Source organism: Taeniopygia guttata, chromosome 2 (assembly GCF_048771995.1).
Source record: "Taeniopygia guttata chromosome 2, bTaeGut7.mat, whole genome shotgun sequence".
Taxonomy (NCBI): domain Eukaryota; kingdom Metazoa; phylum Chordata; class Aves; order Passeriformes; family Estrildidae; genus Taeniopygia; species Taeniopygia guttata.
The window spans coordinates 12,605,311-12,615,940 of NC_133026.1; the positions used below are offsets into that span (position 1 = coordinate 12,605,311).

General features: G+C 36.4%; 1 long non-coding RNA gene across 1 annotated transcript; it reads right to left on the reverse strand.

Annotated features, from left to right (window-relative positions):
- Window positions 1–2,818: 2,818 nt before the first annotated feature.
- On the reverse strand, window positions 2,819–9,869 carry LOC140682585 (uncharacterized). Its single transcript, XR_012054443.1, has 2 exons — window positions 8,046–9,869; window positions 2,819–6,408 (listed from the first exon to the last, which is right to left on the reverse strand). It is a non-coding gene; the product is annotated as an uncharacterized lncRNA (long non-coding RNA).
- Window positions 9,870–10,630: the final 761 nt, after the last annotated feature.

The window sequence follows — 10,630 nt, forward strand, 5'->3', positions numbered from 1 at the left end:
CTGTTGTTGGGGTTGTCTGCAAGAACAAAGAAATGTGTGTTTTGCATCTGTGGCTGATCAGCCCTGTCCCCCAGTCAGTGTTTCTGGATGATCAGTAGACTTAATATTATCTTTATGCTGATGTGCTGGTGCCCTGTGGGAGGCACCATAATTCTTTTCCCTTCTGGAAGGACAGTGAGTTTGGAGAGGATCTGTAGCCAGTACAGTGTCTATATGAACAGGAGAGGTAAGGCTGAGCTGCAAAATATGTCAACAGAGAGAAGGTTGTTATCGTTTCCATGGTGGTGAGTGCAGGCAGGAGTGCTGAATTGTTTACATTCTTTTCATATGCAGCCTGCTTACATTTCTGGTGTACTCCCTTTATCAATCACCTGCTGAATTCCTGCAGGTGATACATGAATCATGTATGAACAAGCTCCAGCTGATGGTTATTTTATACTCAGGTGCCGATAAGAATGTCTTTCTGTTTGTGTCAGCCTCTGCTCCATAAACAACCTCAATAACCCATTTCTCCAGTACTCTGGGTAATAAGTGAAAGCTTTTCCAAGATTATACTGTTAAACTGAAATTAACCTTCAAAGAGCTTTAGCAGTGGTGTTAATGTATCAATATATTGCACAAAATGGCTTGAAGTACATACTAATTTCCATGATGAATGAGGAAGTTTTGGAAACAATAACTGCTTATTTTGGGGTTTAAAGAAGTCTCCAAGATTAAATTTTATTTCATCAAATTTTGACATCTGTTGTATGACTATCTACCTATAAACTCTCCTTGTCTGCTTCTAACAAGGGAGAATTAGGTACTTTAAGATCGGTGTGATTCCTAGAAATATTCTATAAATGCTTTGTTGTCTCCTCTGGTTAGAAAAGAAATCTGAATGATGAAACCAGATATAGATGTCTACACTGCTCATATCAAAGTTTGGTAAAATGAAACCGACCATGTCTGTCTGGGGTTAAGTTATAACTTCACGGGGTCAGGTTTTTTTTTTAAATCTGTGCCATGCACAGCCTCTGGTGCTTTCCTCTGGTGCAGTTTGATGGTGGTTCCTGGGAAAGAGAGGAAACATATTGCTTCCATGGATGATATGTGTGCTGCAGTATAATAGTTCCCTCATGGCTATAACAGAGCATTTCATCCACTAATGGAATATTTTTTCCAACAAAACAATTACAAATAAATGATGACGATTTTGAATAACAGAAATGCCCTTAAGACAATACTGGTGTTCATTTGTCTTTACTTCAGACCTCAAGAACTGGACTTCTCAGTTGCATAGTCTGTCACACCTTGTTCAATTGTTCGAATTGCACAATCTTGAAATGGGAGAGACTGAGAGAGGAAAATTTCTTATTTTAAATTTGAGCTGATATTATATTGTTTCGCATTCAAAATCTCGAGGAAGAAAAATTAAATTCATAGTAGCTCAACCATTCTGGCCTTTTGTGCAAGAAATAGGAGGAATTTTGAAAAAGACAATTTGAATCACATACTGATGCATTATGCATACATCTATGTCCATTGAGATACACAAAATACATGAGTTTTACTTTCCAAACATCTACATTTAAAAAAGCATGATTTGCCATCTAAAAATGTAAAATAGACCTTATTTTAGCAATGTATTTACAGATGTTTAAGATGGATATCAACAATAAAGGTTGAATTTTATAGCTACACATCCTTTTTTAAGTCAAGAAGTTTTTAATTGTCCTGAGTAAAACTGAAAAAGCAGAATTACATTAATATCTTTGTAGAAAACTGAGTGAAAGAGGTAGCAGTGGATAGGGAGTCTAAACTATTCACAATCTTAGCAATAAAAAAGAGTGATATTTGCATAATAATACAACATTATTATCTAGAATAAACTGTAGAGTGGACAGAACCTGTTCAAATTACAATGCACAAAAAGAAATAAAATATTATCTAGTTGTTTTTCAGAATTATGAATATAAAACCATTTAATTTTTATGAATTTATGCAGTCTTTAAACCAAAAAAAAAAAAAAAAAAAAACCTAAGGGAAATTTATGGGAGTACTCACATTAATTGAGGAACATATAACTATGTTGATGTCAATATTAATCTTTGTCAATAGTTAGAGACACCAGGATTAATGCAACCCCCTTTTTTGTTGATTATACAGCTCTGTAGCTGGTGATGTAGCCAGTAACAGTGCAGGCTGCAAATCCAGAACTTAGTGAACAATAACTATTTTTGTCCACAAATTCCATTCAGTGTCAATTGGTGTACTGATGTATTATATTGAAAATAAAAATAATAAACATTTTTTAAAAGGCAATTTAACTATTAGGTTAATAACAAACTTGCATTTGGAAAAAATAGATGTATGTATTTGGCGTTTGTGTAGGGACCAGTTCATTCATTCAGAGTTTTGAAGCAGTAATTCTATGAAGAGTTTTCATGGTAGTGATTAAGTTTTATGACTGATTGTGATATAGGTACACAATCAATAGGCACAATATATATTTGATTTTGCATTTTTTTATGCATCATTTTTGGCTGTAAAATCTGAAGCCAGTTTCATAAAGAAACTATAGTTCTGTAATTGGAACAATGTGTGCATAGTACCAATGGCAGGAGGAACAAATGCCTTTTGGACTAAATCAGAGTAACTTACTCAGCTAAGTCTGAAAAGCTGTGTGTAAGGAGTTACATATTCCCTCCTTGTATGGAACCATTTTTCAAGTTTAACAATGTACTACAAAGAATAATTCTTAATCTCAAGAGAAGACTGAATAATAAGAGGAAAAAAAGAGAAAGCTAATAAAATCCCTCAGAGGCACACAAATTGCTTGAGTTCCCTACATTTATTTTCTTAAAAACTGGGGTGAGATAATGGCTTATATGGTTACTGGCAAACACATACAGCAAACTCCAACACGGCACAGAAGAAGGTAAAAGACAGGGGCTAGTCAGGGGTAATAAACTCCATGGATCATTTCAGATGTGAATTTCAACTGAAATATACAGATATACATATATAAGTATACACACACATGCACACACATGAAGATTTTATTACTTGATCGTTCTTGGTGGCTTTGTATCCTCAGCAGGTGTAAGGAGACTCTGGAGAGCAGCAATGGGTCTGTAGCCCCTCTCATTATCAGCACACACAGCGACAGCTGTTCAACCTTTTAAGTGAAAAGCATGTGCTGCTCTGCACTCTTCCTTCTTTGTTACCAGAACAGCTCTGTCCTGGATTAAGCCCAAGAATATCTACAGAAGAAACAGAATTAAACCCTCTCCCAACACCTATAGCTCTATAAAATATTTCCCTAGTAATGTAACCATAAGCCATGTCATTCAGGAGCGATGACAAATGTGGCCCAAAACAATATTGAGATTGAGAGTGGTGACACACTGTCACAGGCTTCCCAGAGAAACTGTGGATGCCCAAGTCCTGAAGTGCTCAAGACAAGGCTGAACAGAACTTTGAACAACCTGATCTTGTGGAAGGCATCTTTGCCTATGGCAGGGTGTTGGAATTAGATGATCATTAATGTCCCTTCCAACCCAACCCAAAATTTCAAAGCTTTAGTTTTTGTCACTATGTTCTCTATTCTTTTGTTATTTGGGAAGAGGGAGTTACTTTCAGAGTCAGTTACTTTTACATAATTGTCCTTTTTTCACTGTCTTGTTTTGCTTTCTATCTCTGTCTTTCCATGATTCTTTAAAGCTACTGCATCTTGTTTATTTTGCAAGAATTTACCTTAAAGGAAGAGACACTGATATTATCTCTATCATACTTGTTGCAATACAAGTTTCAGTTATTGTAGTTCACTTTCAACCTGCATGAACATTGACTATTGGCTGCTTAACCACAATTTTCCTGGGATAAGTGTTTTTTTTTCCCTGAAAAAGTGTTTAATAAAATTTATAATGCTGTGAAATTCAACTGCAGTGAAATTTTCTACCCTGAAATTTGCTGGTACTAGAGGAAAACACAATGTGTAATGCTGCTGTGCTCCAAAATTTGCATTTGCTGGTTATAGCATTCATGCAGAATTTAAGTTGCCTTCAACAGAATAAGCCTAACTTATTTAGTATGACTAGAAGGGAGCTGTTAGAATAAGACAAGAGCAGTACAAGCATGTAAAATTCTATTTATCTATGACAGAGCCCAAGGGGCTCTGGGCTGCCTAATAGGAATCCATTCTCTGCCAGTCTTCACTATGAAGAGCTAGAGACCCCTGAAGAAATGTTTATCAATGGTAATTGGACTGCCATGGCTTAGTAGTGTATCATTAATTATATAATTGCATTTAATTAAAAATCCTTACAATAGCAGTTTTCAGCTGATCTGGTCTTTTTGATGAAACTAAAAAGAAAATAATAGAAAAAACTTACTGTGCATTAGTAATTGTTAAATTACATTAAGGATTAGTACTGCAATTTGCAGTTACCAGTCTCTTATTCTGTTACAATGCTAGAAAATTTTACAGTTGCAAACAGTCTTAAGTTTTGCATTTTGTCTTCAGCACTTATCTATAATGTTAAACCCTAAATTGTACAAGGAATGCCTTGATGGTTTTAATAGAGTTACTTCCAGTCTAACTTTCAAAATTTCTCCAAATAATTGCAAGTATTTATTGGAGAAAGAAAAAAATAATTTAAAAAAAGAGTGGACTTAACCTACTTGTGACTGATTTGATTTTTTCTCCATAATTTTTGGTGTCTCATATAGAAATTGAGATTGAAGGCAGCTTCTGAGTATCTGTGTTCAAGAAGTGTTTGGACAAAGCTCTGTGGTTCTTGTGGTGTCCTGTGCAGAGCCAGGAGTTGGACTTGATGACCTTGATGGGTCTCTTTGAGCTCAGTTTATTCTATGTTTCTGTGATATCCACAGAATTTCAGTGAACTCCACCTGCATATAAAATGCTCTGAGTAAGGTTCTGTCTGTGACAAATCTCAAAGTCCTTGGGTAGGCAAATGAGCTGTAGCAGTCTGAAGTCAATTTTTAGCTGCCATGAAACCGGGGCAACAAGGCCCTTAAAGGATGCAGGTCTAATTGAGGAGTCATGAATGCTGGCATGTGATAACATTCTTTAAACATTGTCTCTGATCTCTGACCCTGCTCCTCAGTGACAGCACAGTTCAAGGGCCAGGAATGTTTCAGCATGGACAAAGCACACCCAGGCACAGAATCACTTCTAGCTCATTTCTAAACACACAGGTTTGAAAGCTGTGCCGTGGATTGGGGCAGGTCTAGGGTCTTCTCTCATTACTGCAAGTATTTCTTCAGCAGGAAATTTTCAGGATGTAGGATGAGCAAGAGAGGAAAATATTCTTTCAGTGTTTAAGCATTGCTTTGGCAAGATGCATGAGCCAAAGCAAAGCCAATAACCTAACTAAGTTAATTGGTAAAACTGTTCTGGTTATTTGGGTCTCTGCTCCAGATAAGCAGGAGGGCCATACCAGGCCAGGCCTGAAAGAACTCTTCCCCGATGGAAGAAGGCTTTGACTGCTTTGTTACTACTAAAGATAGAGATAAAGCACCTTCTCTAGATCTGAAGGCATGTGACAGAACTCACATCTGCAAAGTTAACCCAAATTGCACAGTGATCAGAGGTGACTATACTCAGACTGCTGCAAGGGAATGGCTCTCCAGCCCCAGGGGCTTTAGCAGAAGTACTAGCTTGGCCCTTGCCCATGGTTTGAGACAGCAGATGAGCCACACTAGGGTCCATTCTGATTCTGTGGTTATGTAGATGGTTGTGTCACCAAATCCCTGGTCACATGTAGTTAATAGTATAGATATGTCCTTGAAAAACTTGGCTTCTGTTCACCTAAGTGGGAGTTGAGCCATGAGTCAATTACTACTAACAATGCTGTTATTAGGAAAATGTGTTTGAGATCACCCCTGCACACTGAAAGGTTCACGGAAGCACTCTGCCTTGAGAAAATGTAATGTCTTTTCATGATTGTAAGCTAATTCCATATTTTCTTAAAATAAAGTTTATTAGCAGTTATGTATTAGCAATATAATGATAAAAAAATATTAATATGGCTCACACACATCAGTAAAAGCAATCAGCTTTCAGAGTGTTTCACCCCAAGGCTGTATTTTGAAGCATATACAAGCAAAGATAAATAAATCAGGGAGAGTTGATTCTCTGTGACATTACTGTTTTTCTCAGTGTGACTGATTTTAATAAAGTTAACATTTCAAGAAAACACTCCAAAATGTGCTCTTCATGTTTGCAGTCCACCAGCCTCCATTCATTTGGCCAGAACCAAATACAAAGAAGAAAATCAGTGCTGCTGTTGAATTCCATTTCATGCCTTATGTAGGGAGATTTGTAAAACTGTCCCTTTCTGACTTGGAGATAAGTGGAATAACTATGAATTCAGCTTCAGGCAAGCTGCTTTTCAAGCAAACCTGTCAGGAGACAGAAAGACAGTTAATAATAATTCATTCTTGTGCTGTGTCTCAAGCAATTAGTGAAGGTATAGGGCAGACCTGAAAAACACATAACATTAACATACCCTAAAAAAATCCACAAAACACAAATGCCTTCAAAATCCTCCAAAAACCCAAACCCAAATCATAAATCACATTTCTCATTTGTAGAGGAACAGAAACATTGGGGTAAGCACAGGAACCAGAATTAAGGGATTAATTGTTGGGGGAAAATGATCCTTGTCTATAAAGTGCTTTTATGAGAATACAAAATCCAAAGCACAGCAGAGAGCTGGATTTAATTCACTGTATTTTTACAAAATGCCTGCTCAAGAAAACAATCTCTGGGGCATCAAGTGTAAATGAACTGTGAACATAGAGATCGCCAGTTGGAAAATAATGTCAATATGAACAACCAGAAATATGCAGAATCAGCTTGCAGCAGTGTGCTACAACTGAGCAATTCAGCCACCAAATCATTTTTCCCCTGAGCGCAACAAGCTTTTAATCAGTATCCAGACTGAATTTAGATCTTCCAATGGAGCAAGGACTTCCACTTAATTGAAGCAGAAGGACCAGTGCCATGGACAAAATCACAGATGTAATTATAACACCTAACATCACAGCCTTTTTCTGCTTAAGAGAAATGCAATGGGATATTCTTTCTATTTTTTGGAAGAAATGCTAACGATTTAGAGGAGCAAATTGTAACAAAAAGTGAGAGGATAAAGTTAACTTTTTCTAGATTTATGAAAATATTATGGATTTTGAGCTGTTATTATGAGTGTCTGTGAAATGCTAATAAATAACAATACACAAACCCACCAAATTACCTCAATGAATGCAATTCACAAAGATATTTTCTCTCTAATAATTCCTGTGAGATGAATCATCTACAAAGCTACAGTACTTGGAGCAATTTTTGATATGGATCTTTTTCAACAGTAGGGGGGGGGGTGGGGGGAAAAAGAATACAAAGAGTTTTGAGGCATAATTTGCTACCTCTGCTTGCTCTTACTAGAAGACCAAACAACAGGGTAGGAAAAAATGAACCCTTCTGTCTGGTGAATCATTATCTCTCCTTGTCACAGTTACTAATATTAGCTTACCTTTTTAAATTTAACTGGCATTTAAAGCTTTTTCTGTTAGGAGCACATTAAGAACCCTGTGTTTGCAATTTAGTGCTGGCTATTGCTGAATGATCTGAGCATGGTGCAAGGAGCAGGAGCAAGGTGCTGCTGGCCAGAGGAAAAGCCCTTTGGTAAAATACTAATGATAGACCATAGAGCATCCTGGCTGAGTCTCAAAGTAACTGTGCTCCTGGCTACTGTGATCCTTTTTTCTCTAGAATGTAAGTAGCAAATAACATGAAGAGGCAAACAAGAAAAAAAAAAAATTAAAGATTCTAGCTACAGTCCAGAGAAGCTGAAGGGAGCAGAAGGATGTGTGATGCACATAAAACTGACTAGTAACAGAGGCAGTGCCTCTTTTGCTGTGTCTCTGATATGAAGGTGGAACTGATGAGGAACTGGGATAGGGGAGAGGGTGGGATTTGTCATGGAGTCAATGTTTCCAGGAGGGCAACATAGATCTGATCTGGCCTGAGTTTTTCTCACCTTTAACACTGGACTGTAACAGATGCAAGTAATTGATCTCTTTATGCTTCATTGAACCCGTCTCCTCATGGAACTTTCTGTCCAACTACAAACACTGGGAAGGAGAACATTTATGGAAAATGTCTGTCAGTCTTGTCTGCCAAGACAAAAAAAAGAGATACATCTGGTCTGCATTTTGAGCCCAATGCCCCCAACTCAGCAATCAGGTGCAGAAGATGGGGCCTAAAGGCTCCAAACAGAGCTGTAAATGGTAAATGTCCTAGATAGGAAAAGGAAGAAGAAAAGATTACAGTAATGTTTAGAGTATGGAAAATTTGGAAGAAAATGGCTTAGTAGAGTGCCAACATCCAACAGAGAAAATAAATACAGCCAGTGGGTTAGAACAATTATAAGAACTCAGATGTCAGTCTTCTTTAGGTCATCAAATTTCTTCTTTGGTTGGTATGTGTGGCTGCTTTCTAAATAAGGAAGTTCTCTCAAATTGCATTGAATTTCAGAATGTATAAAGCATAAAATTAAAAATAGCAAAGAGATATTTAAGTGGGAAATTATACTTTTGCAAATACAAAAAGACCCATAAGTAATAATTTACTTCCAATTCATATTAATTTTACTTCTAATATGCAAGAGCAACACCAGATTCAATATTTTACTGGAAAAAAATACTTTTGTTCCCATATCTGCTCATTTTATCTTAAAGAATTAGGGCAACTAGAGGAAAAACAGGAAAACACGGCAACAGCAGCCATGAAGTAACCTGTGGCTGCCTTGTAGTGCAGACTGCAGTAAGGAACAGGTGTTGGCTGACCAATCAACAGGAGGGGAGCAGTGGCTTCCTGAGAAAAAAAGATTGAAAATTATCTTATGAAGTTAAAAAATAAGTTCTGTTCTGGACTTCTCTGTTGTTTCACTAAAGCTAAGAGTGGAGATTGGAGGTTACCTCAATATCAGAAAGAGGAATGGTATCACTTTAACCTGCACTTGAGCTTTCCTGCTGAAATCCTTTCATGATGAGAGCAAATGTACTGGAGAAGATTATAATAATTTTACAAGAGCCAAATACCTGCAGTTATTTGTTTTACACAAATTAGATACATTTGGGGAAGATCAGTTTCCTAATATACTTTTTTTGACATCTTTGTTAGAATTCCCTGTCAAGAGATGCAAATATGCATATCTCCCCAAAGGGTCATAACATTAGACAAATCGAACAATATGAAGACCTAAGAAACTTTGAATGATAGATTCCTAAGAAAGTGCCTGTTTTAGGCCATTTTTGATGCTTGAAGTGGTATTTAATTTTGTTATTGACAGATTTATGCTGGATCTTTTTCTGTCTCCATGCTTAATATGTTCTTGATTTCTTATGATACCAAATATTTTTGTACTTCTTCTTTCAAACAGTGGCTTGTAAAAACATTCAACAAATCTATTGCTTGCTGCTGGAAGCTGTTATAATTTATTATAGTAGTTATTTTTGTACAAAATACATGCAAATTTATTTTTTATAGTTATTATCAATATAATTTAAGGAAATGTAAGGTAAGTATAAGAAAAATCTCAAACTAATGAGCAAACAAACAAAATATATTTGAAAGTCACTTTATCAGCAGCAAATGAAGGAATGAAAAATAAAAAAAGAGGTATTTACTTACACATTTTTTCTGTCTGGAAAAAGGATGGACAGACATCTTGAAAGTCTCCTAGTAATGATAAGGTAAAAGGGATAATAAAGTTGACAAAGATCTTTACAGTTCTACAAATCATGATGATGAGTTACACTTTAGGTTTTTTTTTGCAATGCCAGTCAGAGCATAGGAGAATCTAGAACTATAATTATTGATGAATTTGGAGAACTAGGAAAACTGACTAAGCAATATGTTCTGGAGTTCTTCAGTGACTCTTTTTGCCCTTTTTTTATTCAGAACCTAAGGAAAGACTACAGGGAGAGAAGTTGGAGGGTCTTGGCCTCGCTCAGGAAATCGCAGCAGCACAGAGTCATTGGGGTGACAGCAAGTCCAGGAGGTGCTCAGAACTCATGCACCAAAAGTTCAGATGGGGTTGCTTAGGGATTGATGCAGATGAGTCTTGAAAATCTCCACAGATGTAGATCACCAAGTCCAAAGATCATTATATTCAAGGATAATATTAAGAGTGAATTTCATACTCTGCTTGCTGACAGAAAGCAGAGCTAGAGGGATATTTTGGATTGCTCATAGTAACATTCTTATATCATTCTAAATTCAATTTTAAAATAATTGAGAACTTGGTGAAAATGTTACAGCAGAATGCAACATTGATCATAGTGGTAATTTATCAAAAACATTATTAAAACAAGCATAAAGGAGAGTAGGAGAGGAACATAGTCAACTCTTGAACTTTTCAGCCTCTTAAAACACTCAAAGGAAGCCATTCTAAGTGAAAACCAAGACAGTTTACTTAGTTAAAGTAAAAGCAGAAAAAAACAAAATACTCTTATAATTAGATCTAGTCTCAAGAGAGTTTCAATTAGCAAAGAATAAAAAAAATGTTCTAGAAGGGTTATCGTCTGTAAGAAAAGAGAGAGTTTTCTCAAGGAAGTAAAG